Here is a 27,391-nt window from a genome sequence, read left to right on the forward strand (position 1 = left end):
GATGGAATGGAACCTCAAAGAGGATACAAGACAGCAAATTCAAGCAGCTAAAGAACACATTGAGAATGAATTACATAAACGGATAAAAGAAGAGGTTAAGCATCTTTATCAGGAGATAGAGATTATAAAAAATAATCAAACAATAATTCTAGAAATGAAGGAAACAATAAACCAAATTAAAAACTCAATTGAGAGTATCACTAACAGAGTGGAACAAGTAGAAACCAGAACGTCAGATAATGAAGACAAAATATACCATCTTGAAAAGAGTCTAGCCAACTCAGAAAGGCTGGTAAAAAATCACGAGAAAATCATCCAAGAGTTATGCGATAACATAAAGAAACCAAACTTACGAGTCATCGGGATAGAAGAAGGTACAGAGATTCAAACCAAGGGAATGAGAAACCTGCTGAATGAAATAATTACAGAAAACTTTCCAGAAATAAAAAAGGAAACAGATATACAAATTGAAGATGCATACAGGACACCGAGCACACAAAATCACAGTAGACCAACGCCAAGACACATTGTTATGAAGATATCCAATATACAGAACAAAGAGAAAATATTAAAAGCTACAAGAGAAAGGAGACAGATTACATTTAGGGGTAAACCAATACGGTTAACAACGGACTTTTCATCACAGACACTGAAAGCAAGAAGGTCATGGAACAATGTATTTCAAACACTGAAAGACAATGGATGCCAACCAAGAATTCTGTATCCAGCAAAATAAAGCTTCAGGTATGACAACGAAATAAAGATCTTTCATGATAAACAAAAGTTAAAAGAATTTGCAGCCAGAAAACCTGCATTGCAAAGCATTTTGAGCAAAACACTACACGAGGAAGAAATGAAAAACAATAACCAAAACCATCAGTGGAAAGTGCCTCAGTAAAGACAGAGGGCGAGGGGAAAGATAATCACGGAGAAACAAACTAAATATTTAAAAAAAAAAAAGGATAAGCATTCAAACATGGATGGAAGTTCAAACCATATATCAATAGTAACTCTGAATGTTAACGGCCTAAACTCTCCAATAAAGCGACATAGGCTGGTATCATGGATTAAAAAGACAAATATAACAATATGCTGCCTCCAGGAGACACATCTGATTGGAAAAGACATACACAGGCTGAAGGTGAAAGGATGGGAAAAAATATACCACGCTCACAGTTCTCGTAAGCAAGCAGGAGTGGCCATCCTCATATCGAATAAAATCGACGTCAAGACTAAGTTAATCAAAAGGGATAAAGAAGGTCATTATATACTGTTAAAAGGATCCATTCACCAACAAGACATAACAATTATCAATATTTATGCACCAAACAATGGTGCTGCGACATTCATAAAACAAACTCTCCTCAAGTTCAAGAATCAAATAGACCACAACACAATAATTATGGGTGACTTCAACACTCCTTTTTCACCATTGGACAGATCCTCCAAACAAAAATTGAATAAAGAAACTATAGAACTCAATATCACAATCAACAACCTAGACTTAACTGACATATATAGAATATATCAACCATCATCAAATGGATATACCTTTTTCTCAGCAGCACATGGATCCTTCTCAAAAATAGACCATATATTATGCCATAGGGCAACCCTCAGTAAATATAAAGGGGTGGAGATAATACCATGCATTTTATCTGATCATAATGGAATGAAACTGGAAATCAATGATAAAAGAAAAGGAAAAATCCTACATCACATGGAAAATGAACAATATGTTACTGAATGATCAATGGGTTACAGAAGACATAAAGGAGGAAATTAAAAAATTCTTAGAGATAAATGAAAATACAGACACAACATATCGGAATCTATGGGACACAATGAAAGCAGTTTTAAGAGGAAAATTCATCGCCTGGTGGTCATCCCTCAAAAAAAGAAAAAACCAACAAATAAATGAGCTCACACTTCATCTCAAAGCCCTAGAAAAGGAAGAGCAAAACAACAGCAAATGTAGCAGAAGACTAGAAATAATTAAAATTAGAGCGGAAATCAATGAAATTGAAACAAAAGAAACTATTGAAAAAATTAACAAAACTAAAAGTTGGTTCTTCGAAAAAATAAATAAGATCGGCAGACCTTTAGCCATGCTAATGAAGAGAAGAAGAGAGAGAACTCAAATTACTAACATACGGGATGAAAAAGGCAATATCACAACAGATGCTACAGAAATACAGAAGACAATTAGAAATTATTTTGAAAACCTATATTCCAACAAAATAGAAGATAGTGAAGACATCGATAAATTTCTTAAGTCATATGATTTGCCCAGACTGAGTCAAGGAGGATACACACAATTTGAATAGACCAATATCAATGGATGAAATTGAAGAAGCCATCAAAAGACTACCAACCAAGAAAAGCCCAGGACCGGATGGATACACAGCGGAGTTTTACAAAACCTTTAAAGAAGAATTAAAACCAATACTTTTCAAGTTATTTCAGGAAATAGAAAAAGAGGGAGCTCTTCCAAATTCATTCTATGAGGCCAACATCACCCTGATTCCGAAACCAGACAAAGACGCCTCAAAGAAAGAAAACTACAGACCAATATCTCTAATGAACCTAGATGCAAAAGTCCTCAATAAAATTCTGGCGAATCGAATACAAAAACACATCAAAAAAATTGTGCACCATGACCAAGTAGGATTCATCCCTGGGATGCAAGGATGGTTCAACATACGGAAATCAATAAATGTTATTCACCACATCAATAGACTTAAAGATAAGAACCATATGATCATCTCGATAGATGCAGAGAAAGCATTTGACAAAGTACAGCATCCCTTTATGTTCAAAACATTAGAAAAATTAGGGATAACAGGAACCTACCTTGACATTGTAAAAGCTATATATGCTAAGCCTCAGGCTAGCATCATTCTGAATGGACAAAAGTTGAAGGCATTTCCTCTAAAATCCGGAACAAGACAGGGATGCCCTCTATCTCCACTTCTATTCAATATAGTTCTCGAAACACTGGCCAGAGCAATTAGACAGACGAAAGAAATTAAAGGCATAAAAATTGGAAAAGAAGAACTTAAATTATCACTATTTGCAGATGACATGATTCTATACCTAGAAGACCCAAAGGGTCTACAAAGAAACTACTAGAACTAATAAATGAATTCAGCAAAGTGGCAGGATATAAAATCAACACGCATAAATCAAAGGCATTTCTGTATATCAGCGACAAAACTTCGGAAACGGAAATGAGGAAAAACACTCCATTCACGATATCCTCAAAAAAAATAAAATACTTGGGAATTAACCTAACAAAAGAGGTGAAAGATTTATATAATGAAAACTACAGAACCCTAAAGAGAGAAGTTGATGAAGATCTTAGAAGATGGAAAAACATACCCTGTTCATGGATAGGCAGAACTAACATCATCAAAATGGCGATATTACCAAAAGTTCTCTATAGGTTTAATGCAATGCCAATCAAAATCCCAACGGCATATCTTGTAGAAATTGACAAAGCAATCATGAAATTCATATGGAAAAATAAAAGACCCAGAATAGCAAAAGCAATTCTAAACAGGAAGTGTGAATCAGGCGGTATAGCAATACCAGATTTCAAACTATATTACAAAGCAATAGTGACAAAAACAGCATGGTACTGGTACCAAAACAGGCGGATAGACCAATGGTTTAGAATAGAGGACACAGAGACTGATCCACAAAGTTACAACTATCTTATATTTGATAAAGGGGCTAAAAGCATGCAATGGAGGAAGGATAGCATCTTCAACAAATGGTGCTGGGAAAACTGGAAATCCATATGCAACAAAATGAAACTAAATCCTCTCCTCTCACCATGCACAAAAGTTAACTCAAAATGGATCAAGGAACTTGATATCAAACCAGAGACTCTGCGTCTGATAGAAGACAAAGTTGGATCCGATCTACAAATTGTGGGGTCGGGCTCCAAATTCCTCAATAGGACACCCATAGCACAAGAGTTAACAGCAAGAATCAACAAATGGGACTTAATTAAACTTAAAAGTTTTTTCTCAGCAAGAGAAACAATAAGAGAGGTAAACAGGGAGCCTACATCCTGGGAACAAATCTTTACTCCTCACACTTCAGATAGAGCCCTAATATCCAGAGTATACAAAGAACTCAAAAAATTAGACAATAAGATAACAAATAACCCAATCAACAAATGTGCCAAGGACCTGAACAGACACTTCTCAGAGGAGGATATACAATCAATCAATAAGTACATGAAAAAATGCTCACCATCTCTAGCAGTCAGAGAAATGCAAATCAAACCCACCCTAAGATACCATTTCACTCCAGTAAGATTGGCAGCCACTATGAAGTCAAACAACAACAAGTGCTGGAGAGGTTGTGGAGAAAAGGGTACACTTGTACATTGCTGGTGGGACTGCAAATTGGTGCGGCCAATTTGGGAAGCAGTTTGGAGATTTCTGGGAAAGATGGGAATGGAACCACCATTTGACCCTGCTATTGCCCTTCTTGGACTATTCCCTGAAGACCTTAAAAGAGCATGCTTCAGGGATACTGCCACATCGATGTTCATAGCAGCACAATTCACAATTGCTAGACTGTGGAACCAACCCAGATGCCCCTCAGTAGATGAATGGATAAAAAAAATGTGGCATCTATACACAATGGAGTACTATGCAGCAATAAAAAATGACAAAATCATAGAATTTGCAGGGAAATGGATGGCACTAGAGCAGATTATGCTTAGTGAAGCTAGCCAATCCCTAAAAAACAAATACCAAATGTCTTCTTTGATATAATGAGAGCACCTATGAACAGAGCAGGGAGGAAGAGTAGGAAGAAAAGATTAACATTAAACAGAGACATGAGATGGGAGGGAAAGGGTGAGAAAAGGGAAATTGCATGGAAATGAAGGGAGACCCTCATTGCTATACAAAATTACATACAAGAGGTTGTGAGGGAATGGGAAAATAAACAAGGAGAGAAATGAATTACAGTAGATGGGGTAGAGAGAGAAGTTGGGAGGGGAGGGGAGGGGGGATAGTAGGGGATAGGAAAGGTAGCAGAATACAACAATGACCAATAGGACATTATGTAAAATTGTGGAAGTGTAACCGATGTGACTCTGCAATCTGCATTTGGGGTAAAATTGGGGGTTCATAACCCACTTCAGTCCAATGTATGAAGTATGTTATGTCAAGAGCTTTGTAATGTTGTGAACAACCAATAAAAAAAAAATAGATAGGAAGGGGTATAGGAATTGCCAGGAAGGTTTAAAAATTAAATAGGATGTTAAGGGAAGCCTAGTGAAGACCATCTTAAGGAGGTTACTTTTAAGCAAAGACCTGAAGGTAGTGAGTTGGCTAACTGGATACCTTAGAAAAGAGTACTCCAGCCAGAAGAAGCAAGGTCGAAACTTAGGTGAAGGTATTCCTGGCAGTCTTGTTAGAGGGAAGATTTTCTTTAAGTCTTTGGTAATACAAACATGTCCTCTACTTAATGGTACTGGCAAAATCATTATCTTATTATTCTTCCAATTGTAATTTACTACCTACTAAGGAAGAGGAAATTAATTTCATTAATAACACAGGTTTTTAAAAAATAGAATAAATTAGAGCATAGGATAACTGAGATTGTAACAAAAGGAGACAGAAGCAAGATACAGAGGCAAAAATGGCTGCTCATCTAAACTGCCATTTTTATTACATACATATATTACTGTGGACCCCTACCAAAAACTATTTGATAAATGTGAAAGGATGTAGACCATCCTTCCCTTCTAGGAGTTAAACTCTTAGCTTTGTACCTATCTTCAGAACATTGATTCTCAATGTAAGTGTAGTCCACAAGTAGGAAATTGAGACATTTCAGAATTATTTTGAATATACATCCCCCACTTCCTTTAAATTTTTATCCTTCCTCTTTGTAATAAAGAATCATTAGTTCAGTAATCCATCACTTTTAGTAATCCACCACTAATAGAGAAAGTAATTTATCACATCTTCCCTCTAAGCAGAGGCTTACTTACTCCAAATAGGCCTAGTAATCTGCTGAACTAAACCTAGCTTTGTCCTCACAAACACCATTGCCAATGAAAGCCAGAGCCCCCGACTTAAGGACTTGACCTAAGCACTAACACAGAAGGTAATGAGCATGCGCTCTGATCAGCTGATCAAGTGCACACCTATGCTTTTTGCAGTCTTTCACTGATCACTTTATGTATCTGAAGACTTGAGAACAACTCACTCCATGTCTTGTTCTCTATTTTAGGAAAAGAAAGTTTATTCAAAAGCTCCATAGGCACAGAAATATTCCATTTGTCTGACTTCAAATTGAGTTCGTACTAAAATTTTGTTTGCAAGCCCATTTGTCATTCACAGTATAATTAATAACAATCTTTACACACCAAAGTTTCCCTTACTTCTTTGCTAAAAAATAAAATGTTCATCCCAACTGGCCTAGTACTTGTATGAGCTCTTACCTACTACTCAGTTTCACAAAGTTTGTAATAACAATCAATTTTACTTTCAGCTTTTCAAGCATATTTCTGAGTTTTCTTTTCACTAAGTAACAATTTTCTTGACAGTTTCAGCTCTAAATAGATAGTGTTTAGTATTTTTATTAATGAAACTTAGGCACTACTATGTTGTGCACAGTCATGAATTCTCAAACCACAATCTCTGGATCAGCATTTTGTTTATATTCTGTAAATTACCTGAAATTGTGTATGCTATCACCATTTATAGACCAACATTTGTCTAGTTAGTCATACTCTTCCAAGAATATCTAATAAATATTAAATAGTAATTGCTCTTGTATATTGCTATATTAGATGAAAATGAAGGTCATGAGTCTGTTGTTTTGTTGGGTGTATTCCATTCTACAAATACATCCCATCTGCACTGGCAACTTTACATCATTGCTGGAATAGTACTGGAGGAAAAACAACTCCAAACATATGCTCTGCTAATAGGTCAATGAAGAGTCACATAGAATGCAAATGTCAATGTAAATGATTGTCAACTAATGTGAATAATTAACTGAGTGGTTCTACTAACTTTGAAGACTTAATTATTTCTCTTATATGTAAAAATAAATTCATACATAACTTTATGATCTAAATCTGCAAAAGAAATATGAAAAATATTATGGATTAATGGTTAAACACTGAAAAACGAATATCAGATACATAGATAAATCTTTCCTCCATCTGCTAGCTTTATTAAGTAACTTTTGGTCATGAAGAAAGATTAGGAATAAAAACCTACAAAGTAAAATCAATAATATTAAACATATTTAAGTACTCACTAAGTCTTTTTAAATATTTTTTTAGACATTGATGGACTTTTTAAATTTTATTCATTTATTTATATGTGGAACTGAGAATTGAACTCAGTGCCTCACACATGCTAGGTAAGTGCTCTACCACTGAGCCACAACCTCACCCTCATACTAAGTCTTATGATCCGGCAAGTAAAGGATCTATTTATTGTTTTATCCAGTCAGTGAATCAAATAATAAATAGTTTATTTACACTATTATGTCAGTTAATTGAAAACAGATTTATGTTTGAGAAGCCGTATTTGCACTTGCATTCAAAAAAATCTTTGCAAATACATTTCTCCAGCATTGTACACTCGGGTATTAGATGCCATATTTCTCAACAAGTAGAATAAAAGAAACGTGGTAGGACTTCTTGAATCAAAAGACTCTTTAAACCTGAAATTGTGGCATATATTTACCAATAAATGCAATCTATTTTACAGAAAAAAATCGTGTGTGTTTTAGCCCACTAAAATGATTTGCTTATCATTTTAAGCTGATCATTGAAAGATTTACTAAGAAAATACTTAGGAAATCCCAGAGAACATGGGACAATGGGACACACCAAGTATCTGGGGAGAAAATAAATGATAACATTTTCCATCCATTATGCCCTTGAAATTGTGATGCCTGGTAGATATAGTCTCTGCCAGTTGAAATAACCACCTACAAAGGCTCTATTCTTGCTCTGGGCATATTGCTCAGTGTCAGAGGGCCAAGGTTTAAACCCCAGCACTCTGAAAAACAAAACAAAACAAAGGAACAACAACAAAAAAAACCTCTATCATTATGTATTGCCTTCACTTTTAAAAATTCAAACCCATCTGGGCACTTTTTGAGAATTAGCCTCCCTACCCACTTTATCCCACTCCCAATGTTTTCACCCAACCAAATACATATAAAACTAACCAGATCATACAATGGTATAAATTTCTGACCTCATTTTAATATACATTTCAAATTGCCAAAAACATGGAGGAAGACATGTATAATCAAAACCCATTGGCTGTTAAACAGGTTTTTTTCCCCCACTAGGCATTGTCATATCTCAAGTGAAATTCATTGTTCCCTTGTCACCAAGTCCAATGAAATCATCTTCTTACAAAGACAAAAGTCAATCTAAGAGAAAGAGATGTGGGTAGGTAGGATTTTTCCTTTCACCCAACCCAACAACACATACTAAATATAACCTTCCTCAGTTCTAGGAAGTTTCCATCCTAGTGATTTTCATAATTGTCTAAGTATTGAGGGTGTACACATGCTTTGGAAAAGTTTTTGATTGATTTCTTGAAAATATAAAATTTGAGTAGGCCAGGATACTTGAGGGATTGTGATAAATGATTAAACTGTGTTTTCAAGGACTATCCCAATTGATTGCCAATTTTGAAAGTCCAAGAAAGAACACAGTAAAATATAAGAATACAATACTTACAAACCAAATATAGTCTCATCAATTATTCAGCAAGAACTTTAGTATCTTATTGTACTTGAAGGTCATTGTTATTTGTATCATTATTTCCCTGCATATTACAGCAGATATATAATAAATATATATCAGGCTGAGTCTGTGAAGACTACATAAAATATCCTGAAAGTTAGGTTTTAAAATAAATCTCTGATACTAGCTAATTTTCTTAAACATTGGTCCTATATGATTAGAAATTTTAAAAAGTGTAATTAGAAGCTACTTTGGTCTTGAATTCACCATAAAGGATAATATGTTGAAGGTGACTGCAGTTGAGTATGTATGATGGTTGTTATGAGCTATTCAATTATCTGGGTTCAATCCTTATGCCATCACTTAGTAGACAGACATAAAACATTGGACACGGTTCTATCTTTTCAGTGTCACAGATTCCTTCTTTTCTAGCACAGACAATAACACCTAATCTTGTCAGGTAATTGAGAGGATGAAAATACTTCTTATGATCCTTGATTTCTCATTTTCTCATTCCCTAACATTCACATCCAACCCATCATGAGATCCAATTTGTCTTCCTCTAAACATACCTTGATCATTTCTACAACTATCAGTCTTCTCTGTACCCACCATCCAACCACCATTATTTTAGAGATACATAAACTGATCTTCCCCACATTTCCATCTCCAACTCATTCTCCAGAGACTTCCTTTTAAAATATTTAATCAAATCACATTTATACTCTACTTAAAATTTCACCATGGGCTCCTCATAGCTCTTTCAGAGAGAAAAGAAATACTCTCCCCAGTCCTACCTGTGAATTTTCCTTTTCATTCCTCAAGAATCTCTGAAATCTATTATCTCTTTATACAGGTTGAATAGAGAATACACACACACACACACACACACACACACACACACAGACTATATATATATATATATATATATATATATATATATATATATATATATATAATTTATAGAACTAAATAATTTCTAACATCTCTGCAGCTTTCAATGATTGAATAACCTCTCCATTGATTTAAACCCTTCTTCATAGTATCTAGAGTACATATTACATGATAAAATTCATGAGTTATACATTTTTAGGTGACAACAGACACAATATCTACTTCTTTTTGCAGATTTGGAGGACCTCCCTAACCTGCAGTAATGAATCAAACCAAGCAAGAGTTATATTCCCAAGCCAGAAAACCCAGTTCATCATGCCTTTTCTCTTTATTACTTTCAAAACTAAAATTAATATAACATTGAATCACTTATCAGAATTTTTATCTTCTCTTTGAATATCCTATTATAAAATAAGCTCAATGAAGTGAAAAATTAAAAAACAAAAAAATTCAAATTATGTTTTTTTATTTTTAAATAATCTTGATCTTTGAAAAATGTGGATCTGCCTAGAATTGAACACATGAAAATGAACAGACATACCTGGGATAAATAAGATTCTACATTAGCTTGTTTTTATTCCTCTTGGATTTGCAGATACTTACTCAGCATTCTAGTACGTTATACATTAAAAGAAGATTACCTGAGAAGCTTGTTAAACATCTAAGCACTTCATATAGTTCTCAACCAGTTAATCTAGGAGCCCAACTTTGAAAACATTTGACCTGGGAGTTAAGAAGCCAATTGTAAAAATAAGAAAAACACATATCACAAAAACAATGTACGCCCTTAAGTGCAAGGTAGATGTTACTATATGGCCAATTGTGTGGTCAATAGATAAAGTATAAGCATGGGCAGGGTCTGCTCCACAGGTTAGGAGTTTACAAGTTACTTAATTATCTTATTTACCCTATTTTTTTCTTTCTTTTCATTGAGGTCTAAAGGATCCAGATGTGACTAGAAGAATGAAATATCAGTCCTCCTACTTCCCATAAAAAAGCCTGGGGAAATATTTCCCTTAATAAAATTTGACTAAGTCCTATAAATGATCAATCCCAAACTTCTGGATTATGTTGGAAAGAACCATTTGCAACCTTGAAAATTAGGAGCAGTTAGGAAAATGCTTCTCGTTTTTCCTCACAGAGTGGACTGGAGGCTATACTCTCTTACCTAAAATTTTGTAATTAGAAGTTCCCTACTGCTTGCAACTTCAAGTTTCTTTGTATAAGTATGATTCATATTTGATCACTACACAACCATTATGCTTCACTCTGGCCAAGGAAGGCAAGATGTTTTCAAATTTTAAAACAAATGAATTGATTCATCTAAGAAAGAGCTCCTGTCTCCAAAGTCAAAGGTCAAATATTTTCTCTGATATGCAGGAGCTAATCCAAAATAAGGGGGTGGAATGATGGATGGAAGGAAGGAAGGAAGGAGGGGAGAAAGAAAGGGAAAAAGAAAGACAGAAGGGAAAAAAGGGAGATGGAATTTCCTCAAAATAGAGGAAATATGAGTAGGGTAAGACAAGGGATTGAGGAAGAGGAAGGAGGGATGGGAAAAGAGAACAGTAGAATAAACCTGACATAATTGTATGTACATATATGAATATAGCACAGTGAATCCCAGAATCAGTATATCCACAAAATACTAATATTAAAAAATATATGTAACTGAATTATAGAAAGATGAATAGACTAGAGGGGAAGGAGCTGGGGAAGGGAAAGTGCTAGGGACTGAATTTGAGCAAATTATATTCCTTGCTTTTGTGATTATCAAAATGTATCCAAATGTTATATATAACTAAAAAGAATTGGAAGGAAGGAAGGAAGGGAGGGAGGGAGGAAAGAAGCAAGGAAGGGAGGGAGGAAGGAAGGGTAGAAAAAGAAAGAAAGATGTCCTGGTTGCTGTAGTTGGCCAGTAGCAACATATGCTTTACATTGATGGCTATGTGTTATTCTTATGTTACAATTCAAACATGGCTATGTTGTCTTAAGTTGACAGCCAGATTTAGAACAAAGCAAAATACATGTACTAAATCCTATGAGGCAGTTTTGCAACCTTGTAATGCAGAGACAGTCTACCCCTGAGAGAAGTAGTCACTAAAATGAAAACCTGACAACAGTAGGATATAAAAAGTTTTCACAAAACATCATCTCCTCCACTGTTAGATCACTTCAAATCAGTAATATCCTGTAGTGTGTTCAATAAACCTTCTTTAACCTAGAATCCTAGAGATGATCTTGTCTATTGTAAGAAAGGGAGAAGTGAAAACAGATTTTGCTATGACCCCAACTGAGAATGATGGAGGTTATTCACAGATGATTAATTTAGTTAAAAGTACATACATTCTTCAGAGTGATTCTTCAGAAGAATCATTCTTCTCTGATTCTTACCTGGAGTTTCAAAACTTAACAATGTACTTTGCAGTTTTCCCAGCATAATTCATAATAAATCTATCCTTATCAACAAAAATAAAATAATTTTGAAAATGTTTCGCCAATATCCCTATTAAACACGAACACTATTGTCATTTCACTGTGCATTTCTCCTTATGATAGGAGGTTTAGAAGAAATAAATATGTGAGACTTTTTTTACCTTACCTTTATATACACTGGCCTTTATATACACTGGCCTTTATATACCTTACCTTTATATACACTGGCCTCTCAAAGCATAAGGGCAGTACAATTCTCAGCAATCAATGTCCTCTCAATTAACAAACTGTCCCCATCTCCAAGAATAGTATTAACTGATGTGCTTAAGAACAGAAACTTGTATATTCAGTTTAAAGAAAGCTTATGGGATACATTACATCGCATAAATACAGTGAGTACTGAGAGATTCTGCCAAAATATCAGCCCTTTCATTTTCTCAGTGGTTTTCTTAGTATTTAGCAATTTCATTCTGGTTATGATTCCCTTGAATTTTGTCCTACTTATTGTTTCATGTTAAACAAGAACTAAAATAAGAGATAAGTTCAATGGGGTTTTTCCTTTTCTATTTTAAATGTGCCACATTTCCATCAGTCTCATTGAAGTTGATTTCCATTCAGAAGTTAATGAGGCTAGATTAATAACACTCAGTCAAGTCATTTCAATTTTTATTGGCTCATAGAAAAATTGAGTTGGAAGGAGTCTTAAAGGATACCAATAATTGTCCTTAATACAGAAATTTACTCTTCAGATTTTCTAGGGAATGATCATCAAGACTATATGAACATAACCAGTCATAGGGAATTCACACTCTATGGTGAACATGTGACACCTCAATGGCAGACTTGTTCCTAGATGCTATAAATTGCCTAAACTGCGTAGACTGTTTCATCTAGCACCATGCCCTTTAGGATGTCCATAGTCAATAATTGGCCCAAGTGAAATTGCTAAATATTAAGAAAACCACTGAGAAAATGAAAGGGCTGATATTTTGAACAATTCTGATGGACCACTGAGCTTCCACTGTAGCTAGACATCTGCAAAATTCTGCTTAATCCCATGCTTTCCATGCGCATTCCACAGGCATACATCAATAAATATCCTGTACACTAAACTGCCTCAGAGATTGCTTCCAGGGAACCCAGTCTGCAAAACCACCTTTTTATTTAAGCTCATTTACTGTGAACTTCATTTGTCTCCTATTGGACCCCAAAGTATGCTTCATGCATTTCCACTTAGCAGTTTCTCTCTGGCCTTAGAAAAAACACAAATAGGAATATCCTGATATAACTTGAAAATTATTTAAATATCAATTGGAATTTCTCAAAACATAACCAATGTTAAAACAATAGAAACTATATCAATATTTATATCAACATAATTTTCAGTTCTTTCATCAAAAATTAGTATGAATTCATTCAAAATTGTTAAAAAAGTAATCAAGATTTTCTAAAATATTTTTACTTTTATGAGACATATTTCATCAGTTTTATTTTCCTTTTGCAAGATGAATACCACAAGAATTCCTTTTGGTGTTTCTTTTTTTTTCTATTGATTGGTATTTCATCCAAGGACATAGAAATAGTAAAATTCTGTGATATATTCCTAAGCCATAACCCTCAATTTATCTAGTGATATTAATGCAAAAATAGCAGCAAAATAAGGGGAAAAGCAAAATTTTAATAATACCTAAGCAAGTATCTGAAAACACTTAATATCGAACTCTAATAAAGCCCAGAGTGGAGTGTGGAGTTTCAGTTCAAGTTCAAATCAAGGTATCCTGCCTTGTATCAATCCAACTCTTAGCATTATTATTTTCTTGTTGCTGAAAATAGTAGGAACTAGATACAAAATTCAACGTGCTCTATTGTGAGTAAGCCCTGAGTTCAGTCATATATCCAAATGTATAGAAGAGCAAGACCTATGAGTGGATATAAGAACTCTCTTTAAGAAACAGTAATCCCACCTACAATAAGCAGGGTCAAAATGGTGTCTAGAAATTAGAATGATTCAATTGGAATTGTTTTGTCCTTGAAAGAGAGCTCTTTGAAAGATGGAGAAGAGATCTGAACTCTTCCCACATCATTTGCTACTTGCCACTGCCTTGTAATATGAAGGTACATAAAAAAACATTTAACATTGTGACTTCCACTTGCAAATAATATTGCTATGTGCTAAAAAAGATAAAAAATAAAATTTTATGGCTAACATGAAGATTAAAAAACCCTTCTGTGTTATTTTATGTAGATTCTTATACTTAATATATGCTTTTCAAATTTTTCTAAATACAGTACATTATTTTCCACTCCATATTAAACAATTTTTTCTATAGATTTAGGTTTAAAATTGATCAATGCACCTATTAACCTTGTGGTCCTTTACAAGTAATATAAACTATTTAGTCTGTGTTTTCAAGTCCTCAAAATGGAAATAATAAAGATAACATCTCCACTGTGAGTATATTATGAATAAATAAGCTATCACATGTAAACTGACATAGTGGTTAAGAGTGCTGAAGCCAGATATCTGCATTTTAAATCCAGGAAAGTTATTTAACCTTGAAAGGTATCAATTTTTTCCATACATAATTGGAGATAATAATAGTATTTCCTTTATAGCCATGTCATGGGGAATAAAATTAAATAATTCACATGAATCACTTAGTATAATGATTGCTTAACCATTATTAGCTATTTTATTATTATTTAAGAACCTGGAATTTATCAGGCACTCAATAATTGCTGGTGCTATTCCTCTCCTCCCCTCCCTCTCTTTACCTTTAACTACCATTTATGCAAAGTACATATGTCCTCTTAATACCTTGTCCTTGTCAGTAACAATGGTTAAGGGATTTGAGGCCTTGTTTCTTGATAAAGAATCTTGGGAAGCCCTGTGAGGCTATGGGACATCATTTGAGAGTTCTTTTGAGGATTTTCTTTATCAAAACTTGATCCAGTGAAGGATACCCTTTGGTGCTCAATCTGGGACCTAAAGTAGATAGAAAGATAAATGTATTTTATATTTGTGCCTTAGTGGCATATGTAGTATTTTATTTAACATAACCTTGAACTATCTCTTTCTGACTTAAGTGTAAGTATCCTAGGGTAGGCATAATTTTTTAAGGGTGTAGCCATAATAAGTCATACTTAAGTGCCCTCAGCACAGTGGAGTATGGGAGGAAAAAAGTCTTGTGATCCAACATTATCTTTCACGGCTCATCAGAGCTTTTACTGGGTCATTTTCCTTAACTCAGACTCATATTCAAGTTGCCTTTGGTTGTCTTAATGAGTTACTCTTACACAAAATTGTGAAGACAGTCATGTACTTTTAAAAAACTATGCTGTATTATTAAGGTACAAGTTTACAAAAAGGCAACTTTTCACTGTTAGCACTTCTCTCCAATCCCAGTATGACATGCACATTAAATCTGCTATTCATTGTGAATGTTCTCATAATTCATGGAAGACCAGTAGGCACTATAAAAACAAATCAAATAGCACTTATTTAAATTCATTTCAATTCAATGATGCTCTGACTTTACAAGATTTCTTCAAAACTACGAAGTATGATTCTGAATTAAAAGCTTTTATTTCCCCCACATGCCAAAATGCTTTAAATTTTCTAAATAACAAGACATTAGAGAATCAAGAACCCTATAAATTCCAGTATGCTAATACTAATTAAATGAAGATCAACTTGCATAGAAATAGAGGTGCCCCTCATTTTTCAGTCTAATGTGATAAAGACAGAAATAATCAAGTCTACATCTATATATGAATAGGTGTGAATAAGTAACCCTTACTTCTAGAGACCTCTACTTCCCATTTTATTAACAAGCAATGATGTTCTCCTTTCTAACAAATCTGCTAATGTGTTTTGGAAATGAACCATACTCTTCAATTGTGAAATTAAAATTCTTCAACTACTACTAGTACTTTTGTACTACTACAAAAGATAAATCCCTTACTTGGTCACTAGGAAGTCAATAAAATTCATTTTATCTTGTGCTTCAGGAAAAACATTTTAAATTATAAGGAAATATAAATAGGGATGGCATGGCAAAAATTGCATATTAATTAGGATATTCATACTTTATTACAGAAAAATCATGAACAAATATTGAGTAATAATAATTACATACTTTAAATTATCTTTTAAAAAAAAAATCCCCCTTCTCCAGCAATTTATTTCTCAAAGTACCTCTGATGAACAGGAGGCAGAGAATTAAAGAGACATTATAGACACATACACACACACACATATCCAGGGCTTGATATACTCTCACAGAACTACAGCTTTTCACACCAATGATTATTTTGGTATTAAAAAAATTGCTTAATCTGCTTCCTCTGATGAATTTTTTAAAATTTTTTTTTTTAGTTGTTGATGGGCCTTTATTTATTTTCTTATTTTATTTACATGCAATGCTGAGAATTGAACCCAGGGCCTCACACATGCTAGACAAGTACTCTACCACTGAGCCACCACCCCGGTCTAGATTTTGAATTTTATTAGAGTTCTTGATGTTGGCCATACCATATCCCCAGAACCAGTACTATTCTGGCACAGAATGTTATGAAAAAATTTTGTGAGAGCTATGGAAACAAGGACAGCATGGTATTAGCACCAAAACAGACATAAAGGCCAATGGAATAGAAGACACAAAAACAAAACCACATAAATACAGTTATGTCATCCTAGACAAAAGCGCCATAAACATACTTTGGAGACAAGATAGCCTCTTCAACAAATGGTGCTGGGCAAACTGAAAATCCATATGTAATAAAATAAAATTGAACTCCTATCTCTTGCCCTGTGCAAAACTCAACTCTAGGTGAACCAAGGACCTAGGCATTAGACCAGAGACCCTGCAATTACTATAAGAAAAAAGTAGGTCCAACTCTCCAACATGTCGGGCTTGGGAAACAAATTCTTCAACAAGACTCCAAAAGCACAAGAAATAAAATCGAGAATCAATAAATGGGATGATATCGAACTGTAAAGCTTCTTCACAGCAAAGGAAACAATCAAGAACATGTACAGAGATCCTACAGATTGGGAGAAAATGTTCACCAGTACCTCAGATAAGGCAATAATTTCCAGGATATACAAAGAACTCAAAAAACTTAATGCCAGAAAAAATAATTAACCCAATCAACAAATGGGCAAAGGAACTTAACAAACACTTCACAGAAGAAGAAATATGGATGATCAAAAATTATATGAAAAAATGTTCAACATCTTTAGCAATTAGAGAAATGCAAATTTAAAAATTACAAATCATGAAAGCTTAGCATTTCTCAGTAAATTAATTTCAACATGTTTTTGCAGAATTGTATTGAATGTCTTAGGTAGTGTAATTTGGCAAGGCAAGGTTATAAAAGGTTAGAGGACGATGGGGAAAATTCTCTCCAAATTTGCAATAGTATCATCAAATATGTTGAAAATCCCTAGAAATTATAGAAGAGAGCAATCAAAAAGAATATGATGGTTTTAAAATATCTGTGAATTATTTGATATTCCTCCCTTTGAGAGATGCCCCCTAGTTTTCCTTCCCTTGCATATGACATATCTATCCACTCAAATCTCCAGCTGTTGAGTTATTATTGATGGTCAGGCAAGATGGAATGAGTTCACCATACATCGTGTGCTTTAATCTTCAACAAATCTCTAAGATGTAGACTTAGCTCCCCTAGTCAGAAGGTATGGAAATATAAATGATAAGAAGCAAAAATATAGGAAAGTAATTCCTGAGCTGTGTAATCCACACACATTCTTCTTCCCTACTCCCCAAACATGCTCACAATTATGTTTGCCATCTTACAGAAGCCAGAGTAACAGCCTCCTTAAAACTAATCATATATACATGGCTCCTTCATTCAGGGATGCCCAAAACTCACTCTTTCTCTCTCTCTCTCTCTCTCTCTCTCTCTCTCTCTCTCTCTCTCTCTCTCTCTCTCTCTCTCTCTCTCTCTCTCTCTCACACACACACACACACACACACACATTCAAGACATCAATAAAAACTGGTGTTTAACTTGGTCTAGATGTAGATGATTACATGTAGAAATACATGTATATCTACAGAAATAGATATACAAGTATGAACACATGAAGCACCAAATACACATAGATTTCCATACTGTGAAAGGCTGAAACAATGATGCCCCATAGCAGTAAGCACACCTAAGACGATAACAAAGAGCACACTAAGACCATAGCAATGATCACACCTAAGACCATTGCAATAAGCATACCTAAGAGCTTAATTTCTAATGCCATTTTCAATAAATGAAATGGGAGATAAAAAGGGCTGATTCCAGGAATAGAACAGAAAATATTACAAGGTAAGTTTTACATTGTCAGAAAGCAAAAAAGCACTCAAGAAGGGAGGGAAAAAAAAAGAAGCAAATTACAGTAATAGGAGTATGGCACAGAAACCAACTGAAAGTTCTCCCATTGGCCAAAATGGGAACTACTTGAGCAAGAAAATAAAAAATTAGTGTTTTCTCAAAGATAACTAATCAGGCACAAGACAAAACAACCAGGTCCCTTGCTGCCAGTCCACTCTCACCATTTAAAAGAAAATATAAAATATTAAGCTGTACCCCTGTTGAAGGTCAAGGTGACAAATTCAACCAGACATCAGAGAACCTGAAGATGGATTCAGAACTTTGCTTGAGCCAGAAACGAATATCTTCCAGTTTCTGAAGTCCACCACCTGTTGTCTGCTGTGCCTCATATTGAATAATTATCATCATATAACCCTGAAGGGACAAAGTTCCAGGCTCAGATTACTCTAGCCCTGAGTAACAGGTAAAGAAATTCAAAGTCTGGCTGCAGAACACAAGATTGACAAGTTGGACTTAGTTACAGTCCTTTTCAGAGAGAGCTTCCTACCTTTAAGAATAGCTGACTTTCTGAAAGGTACATTTGAATTTCACCTGGAATGTAAGGTTATATCAGTTTACTAATAACAACAATGCATATTCACAAATGTAAATAATACAGTAAGAACTCCTCTAAAATTTCAGGTTTTATAACCTTCATGTTCTGGGTGTGGGTGTGTATGCGCACATGCATATGCACACGCACATGTTTGATTCCAGGGGCACTTTATTACTGAGCTATATCCCCAGTTCTTATTAAGAATTATTTTGACACCAAAACAGGCATGAAGCCAATGTAAGAGAATAGAAGACACAGGGATAAACACATATAAATACAGTTATCTCATACTAGACAAAGAAAACAAAAACATACATTGGATAAAATATAGCTTCTTCAACAAATGATGGGAAAATTGGAAATCCATATGTAGTAGAATCAAATTGAACCCCTCTCTCTCATCTTGCACAAAATTTAAAGGGCAATACAGACCTAAGTATTAGATCAGAAACCCTGTGACTACTAGAAGAAAATGTAGTTCTAATATCTGACATGTTGGCTTAGGAATTGAATTCCTCAACAAGACTCCTAAAGCACAAGAAGTAAAATCAAAACTCAATAAATGGGATGGCATCAAACTGAAAAGCTTTTTCACAGCAAAGGAAATATCAAGAGTGTAAGGAGAGAGCCTACAGATTGTGAGAAAATCTTTGCCACCCACATCTCAGATAGCATGTTAATCTCCAGGATATATAAAGAACTCAAAAAATTTAACATCAGAAAAACAAATAATCCAATCAATAAATGGGCAAAGGAACTGAATAGGTACTTCACTGAAAAAGAAATTCAAAAGATCAACAAATATATAAAAAAAAGTTCAACATCACTAGGAACTAGAGAAATGCAAACTAAAACCACACTGAGATTTCATCTCACTCTAGTCAGAATGGTAGTTACCAAGAATACGAGCAATAATAAGTGTTGGAGCGGTTGTGAGGGAAAAGATACACTCATACATTGCTGGTAGGACTACAAATTGGTACAATCACTCTGGAAAGCAGTATGGAGATTCCTCAGAAAAACTTGGAATGGAATCACCATTTGACCCAGTTATCCCACTCCTCATTTTATACCCAAAAGACTTAAAATCAGCATACTACAGTGACACAGCCACGTCAATGTTTATATCAGCTAAAACTCAAAATAGCTAAACTATGGAACCAACATAGGTGCCCTTCAACAGATGAATTAATTTTTAAAAATGTGGTATATATACACAATGGAATATTTCTCATCCATAAAGAAGAATTAAATTATGGCATTTGTGGGTAAATGAATGGAACTGGAGACTACCATGTTAAGTGAAATAAGCCAAACCCAAAACCAAAGGGTGGATGTTTTCTCTGATATATGGAAGTTAACACACAATAAGGGAAGGAATAGAAGTTTAGAGAATTAGAAGGGAGTGAAGAGAAAGGAGAGGGGATAGGAATAAGAAAGACAATAAAAAGAATCTTACATTTTTTTCCTTTGTACATATATTAATATACCACAGTGAATCCCACTATAATATACATCCACAAAACTTGGGCTTAATTTAGAATAAAATATTTTTCATGCATGTATAATTATATCAAAATGGACTCTACTGTCATGTACAACTAAAGAGAACCCAAAAAAATCATATCTCACCAAAAAAAATTTATATCTCACCAAAAAAAATTATATCTCACCAAAAAAGTAGTGTTTGGTTATAACCCAAAATATAAGATAAATATTACAAATGGATTAATAAATGAAGGGAAGAAACAAAACCCCTTTGCAGAAGAACTACAAACAAATCTATGCAGTTAATTTATCCTAAAGGATATCCTTACATTTAACCTGTGCATTGTGACTTCCTTACAAAAATACAGTATGAAAAGGTGAAGAAAGGAATAACTTTAAAATGAAGAAGCCTAAACAATCCTATTTCAGCCAGACTACCAGGGTCAGTATGAACATTTATGATACCCTTTATATGATTTGATAAAAAATGACAGTTTACCTCTATGATCATCCTTCCCAAAACTTATAACCCAGTTTACTTATGAGAAAAACATCAGAAATTCCAATAAAAGAACATCCTACAATATACTTGAAATTACACCTAAAAATTGTCAAGATGTCATAAACAAGGAAATCTGAGAAACTCATAGCCAAGAGAAGTCTAAAAAGACATGACAACTAAATATAATGTGGTAACCTAGATGGGATTCTGGAACATTAAAAAACAGTGTCAGTTAATAAGAAAAAAAAGGAAATAAAAATAAATATAGACTTTGGTTTAAAACAATTTATCAATACTGGTCCATTAAATGTAACAGAAATAAAAGATGTTACTAATAGAAGAAAAATAGTTTATGCAATGGGGTATATGGAAACTGAAATATCTGCTTAATTTTTCTGTAAATCTAAAAGTTCTCAAAATCAAAGTCTATTATTTTTAAAAAGTTCTTAAAGGAACTGTCCTTATAAAGAGCTTCTAGAAACTTTGGAACCCCAGGAATAAAGAGAAATAGTCTATAAATTTTCAGAAGAATAAAAAGTGAATGATTTTCAAGCTGTGAGACTCAGGATAGCATAAAACTTATCAGCAATATTGGGTGCTAGAAGAAATGTGGAAAATACTTTTGATATTTTGAGAAAAACTGTTTGAGTCAAGATAAATTACTTTGAGCCTATCCAAACTGCTACTCAAGTAAAGCACTAGTAGCAAAATAAAAAACATTTTGAAACTTTCAAAGACTCAGAAAACTCACATTCTCTTCCTCAGAGAATTTTTTAAGTCTTTATTTAGGAAAATAAAGAAACAAAAGAAATGGAACAAACATAGAAACTGAGATACAAAGCTAGTGAACCAATGAACAAACCCAGGAGTACAATGATATCTCAAGATAACTAGGGAGTAGCAAGATGAGAAGAGATGTGATCCAAAGTAGGACTGAATGTCAGAAGCTCTAAGAAAATAATTTTGAAGAAAAAAATAAATTCCCTATAACAAGGGAATGGTGAAAATTTTGCTCATTGTAATGAGCAAAGAAATCCTATGACATTATATTATTTAAATACAAAGCTTACCTCCATGCCTCAGGATTTTTTTAAATTTATTATAATTTGTTATATGTGACAGTAGAATGCAATTCAATTTATATTACATAAGTAGAGCACAATTTTTTATGTCTCTGGTTGTACACAAAGTAGAATCACACCATTCGTGTTTTCATACATGTACTTAGGGTAATGGTGTCTGTCTCATTCCAATGTCATTCCTATCGCCTTGCTCCCTTCTCATCCCCTCCGTCCCCTTTGCCCTATCTAAAGTTCAGAGATCATTTTCTGAACCTCCCTTATTTTATGCATGAGGAACACATGTTCCTAGGTTAGGAAAAAGGAGTCACACACCTGAGAAACTGCAGACTCCACATTTACAGTACAGGTACTATTCCACTACACAGCATGGTCTTATTTATTCCAACATGGAGTAACATAACATGACTTTTAGCTATTTTTAAACTCTTTTTACAATAAATAAGTTTATTTTTCCTTTGTCTTGAGCAACACCTACATTGCAGTGGGGTGAATGGGAGAAGAGAACATTTTTTTAAACAAAGCCATATCCAAACTCTGTTTCACTTAATTTCCACATGGCTGTTCCTGCTAAACACTTGGGACTCAGACATTAGAATAGAAATCATCTGGCAAAGTGCTATACTATTGGGACATGGCAGCACATCCATCCTGATTCTTATTCAAATGTGTAAATCATGAAGTCCCCTGTCACTGAATGTAAATACAGTTTTTGCCTTTCAATACAAGATCAAGTCACACTTTAATGTTCTTTGTAATATTTCTAGCATCCTAGTCTCCAGGCCACTCAGAGCACTTAAGGACGGAAACCTGCTACTGGCAATGTTCCGCAGTTCAATTAAACTGGAAGTAGGAAGTAATTGTAGCATTCTGAATAGGTTCTTGATGAAAATATTGGTTAGGAAAATGATTGTGCCCTCATGCCTATCCAGCACATCTGGTAGGAAAGGGTTGTCACTTTATTTGCATTCCATGAACAATTTAAAAAGTAATTTGCAATTTGAGACAAAGAAATCTGAAACAGCGGTTGACTGATGGAAACCTCCTTCATAAAAGAGTAATCCTGACTAAATAACATTATCAGACTTTTTTTCTCTTTAAAAGTTTCATTAATTGAGTTTCATTACTTAAAAAGTTATGATTTATTGGCTTACACTGATATTCGTCTTTCAGCTAAATAGTTTCCTAAAAGATTGACTAGGCAAAGATCCCCAGAGGCTGTGGGCAGGGATAAGAGAGAGGGAGAAAGAGAGAGAACAGAAGGAAACTGTCAAGACAGCAAACAAAGGCAACAGAAAAACAAAAATAGCACAGAGGTGAAAGGAACTGGAAGCTCTTCCTTTTCCATTAGGTCAAGAGCTGTAAAAAAAAATTTGCAAAAAGTCCAGGCAGATGGGGCGGCAAAGTCTATGGGCATCAATGTGTTTCCTACAGGTTCCAAACACTAGATGTCTGACCTCAGCCAGAGTCCTACCTGTGAAAGGATGCTATCCTTCAGGCACATGGTTAAAAGAAAGGGCATCTACATACTCAGATTTTGTTGACCTAAGAACTACAGTTTTATTAGGATACTTCTGGCTGACCCAATATGTGGTATATTTCATTTCTAACTATTAATTAAATTTGTATTGAGATAATTTTGCCTAAAATTATCTAGAATTCTTCAAATACAGAAGCCATCCATGGCCACATTCTATGGAACTAAATAACTGTAAATCAGGATGTTCACTGAAAGAGGTAAATTTGTTAGGAACAAGTTTAACCTCTAGTAAGGAACTCAGGAGAGTATAATGTATTCAGTTGCACACCAGATACACTCTTATTTTCAATGCTGAACAGACACTTCCACTGAATCTGAGACTTCTTTTTCCAATAATTAGTTTAGGGAGAAGGATTATAAGAGCTGTACACCATAATCCCCCACCCCTCCCAACTCCTTCAAAGATATTACTAGCCAATCAATAGAGTTTTCCCCTGTCCAAAGTAGAACTCGACTCATAATATTATAAGAACTGTCACAAGAGTCAAAATCTGCTTTCACCTAGAAAGTATTTTGTTACATTCTTTAATGTCTTACTCAAAAATTAGCAATTAGTAATTGCACTCACACCAAATACAACTGCAGAAAACAAGTATGAAGAACTGAAAAAATGTACAACTTACAAGAACTTCTTTAAAATTGCTCTGGGGAGTCTCAAAGTGAGAAAGTGTACTTCTATACTATGTATGCAATTGTATAGTGTTTATAGACTTCACATATTTTTCATACAAGAACATTCACATATATATTTTTTAATTTGACTTTTTATTGCAACCTTGTGTGACAGAGGAAAAGAATTAAACAACAACAAGAAACAACCAGAAGATAATAAATTAGGATTTGGGTGATTTTGCTTTGATGATTTTGTAAGGCATAAGCACTTATTTTCACAGTGCATTTCTTCTCTTCTCAAATTAACACTAAACAACAGTCCCTTCAATAGGCTGTATTATGTGAGATTGCCACATCCATGGTTTTGCTTTGCATTGCTCAGTATTTATGAAGCTTAGAATTGAAATCATATTTTTTCCATGATCTGGAGCCAAAATTTAATCTTAGAAACATAAGCAGTCACTGATGTAATATGTTTGAAGAATACTTGCAGTTTCATACACTTTTTAAAAAATCAGACTCATTTTTCCTAGAGATAATACATTTTAATTCAGGTAATTCTCATTATAGCTGATAAAACCATACCTTTACTACCACAGATTTACATAAAAAGCATTTGTCCTATAGTACAAAAAGAAAAATCTTTCTGAAAAAATAATTATTGAGACTTTTTCAAAACCTAAGCTCCTACTCTGAGACACCTACTATAGGAAAAGTATATCAATTGGTCCCTAATATCTTGGATTTTAGTTACTAAAGTAGACTTGTTATTGGTATCTATAATTGTGATTTCCTTTATTATGATAGCTCAAATTATACAAGGTTTCAAAAAAAAAACCAAAGCTCTGACTCTGCATAAACAAAAACCTAGGGTGGAAAACCCCACAGATTCAATCAAATCAGTTTTTCCCATTTTAAGATATACCTTACACTGGAAATATATTTTCTTACACTTGAGTTAAGTCTTCTCCTAGGAGTCATTTTATTATTGTGAATTATTGCTAGCAAAAATGCAAACTTGTGAAACTCAGTTTATAGAAATGCTAGTTAGGTTAAATAAATCAATATTACTCCACTCAAAATGTCTGCTCTATTTTTCTCTGTCTTCCACTCAAGTACTTCTATGTTAAATTTGCAAGATTAAAACAAAGTGGAGAACACAGTTTCTAGGAAACATTTCCATGTCATTGTGCCTTTGATTCCTGACAGAAGCTGGAGTAGGAAGTCTAGAGACAAGGGAAGGATGTGGCCCAGCTATTGTTCAGTTATTAGTCAAAACAATTCAGAAATATTTTCTTTTAAACATTATTTGACTGAGGGGGTGCAAATGTAGCTCAAGCAGTATTCATGCTGACTGATAACAAACCTGCCTTACCCAGCACATCAAAATGCTTACCAAACACCCAAAATGCTACTTACCTAAATGATACTCACAGACTGCAGTGCTTTCCAACAATTTTTTAAGTTGATATGAAACTAAAGAAAAAGGTACTTTTTATTCACAAAAGCGACACTTGCTGGGAAAACACCATAAAAATTTAATTGTGTTGTTTCCATCATCAATGTGAGAAATATTTATTCACTGATTTGGGGGATTAATTCTCTAGTAGGATAAATAAAACATTATTTTTCAAGATTTGTTTATTTGGCACATTTTTCAAAACATCTTGTAGCAACAAACTTTCCATTTGGCAAAACAGAAGAAAAACAGCTGTTAAACATATACTTATTAGTTAGAAGTTCTGTGAAGATGAGGCTTAGTCTTTCAGTTTCTCTCTTGCCTGTGTGGCTCACCTATGTGGCTTTGGGCAAGACCTTTAACATATCTAAAATTCAGATTTTGCATCTGTCAATGGCAACCATATTCTTCACTCCCTGAATACTCACCCTCAGCATAGCCCTTTGTCAAGGTCACCAGTAGGTACAGAGGGAAGAGAACAGGAGTATAGTAGAAGCAGAATGTTTTGGATTTTTTTAAATCATTTTCTATTTCAAATTCATCCCTTTATTTTCTTTTTCTAACTATATATGAAAACTATGGGATCAAGATATTCTGTTTCTATTAATAAGTAGGACTTGCTGCAAGGAGGAAAGATGAGAGACAGGGGTTAGGATGAGATAATAAAGTAAAAGTGAAACGGACTTTGACACTTAGGAAAGACAACTCCAAGGAGTGACCCATAAATGTCCTAATGATTTGCTGGTATAAACAGTCATGGATAATAGTTTCTGCTCTTTGAACTTGTATGCCTTTTTTAATTAAGAGAAAACAGCACTTAAACCAAAACATTTCATCATGTACAATCTAATTTGTCAAGAATAGTCCTAAGCTCAAAGCCTTGCCAAAGAGAACAAGAGAGAACAGCCCTCTATTCTAGATCCTCAAATCCCCCTTAGGTATATATGAACCTAGATGAACTTTCTATTGCATCATGAATACACTATAATACCTAAATTCATAATTTAATTTGACAAGAAAACAACGATTCTCAGTGCTTAGTCAGCTGACAGGAACTTAATACACAGGACCTCTGGCTAACCACCTGCCCAGTCATTTTATGAGAAAGCTTTGAGGTTAAAGTAGCCATCATGATCACACCCCTAGCTGATCTTCTCACCCTGCTGCATACTGAAACCAGTGTTTTCCCTATAACAATGTCTTTTCCTGTCTGCTCTTACTCATCGACTGTGCTTCAAGCTACAATGGTGATAAGAAAAACATTTTTGTTTCTGCATAATCCTTTTTATGCTGTTAGTGGTATAAAGTATAGGAAAAAAAGAAAGTGAATTTTAGATTAGAGGTTGCCATTAGGGGCACAGTTTCAGAGTCAAACTCTGAAGGTTTAAATGCAGTATGCTAGTTTTATATTGGACAACTTACTTAGACTCTATATCATGATTTCTTCATCTGTGAAATGGACATTAATAAGTAAGGGGAAAAATGAGATTCCTGAGGGCAATCACTTTGTATTTTGTTTGACATGCTATATACTCAATAAATATTAACTCTTATAGTATTATCATTACAAAAACATGAGGTGCTGAACATAAAGGCAATGGATCTTGAGCACAGTATCTTTTAAAAATAATGAGATATTTATCAGGAAGAATTTTGAACAGAAAGTTTTTAACTCTAGGAAAA

The sequence above is a fragment of the Spermophilus citellus genome (assembly GCF_964194105.1).
Source record: "Spermophilus citellus genome assembly, chromosome: 5".
NCBI classification, from domain to species: Eukaryota; Metazoa; Chordata; class Mammalia; order Rodentia; family Sciuridae; genus Spermophilus; species Spermophilus citellus.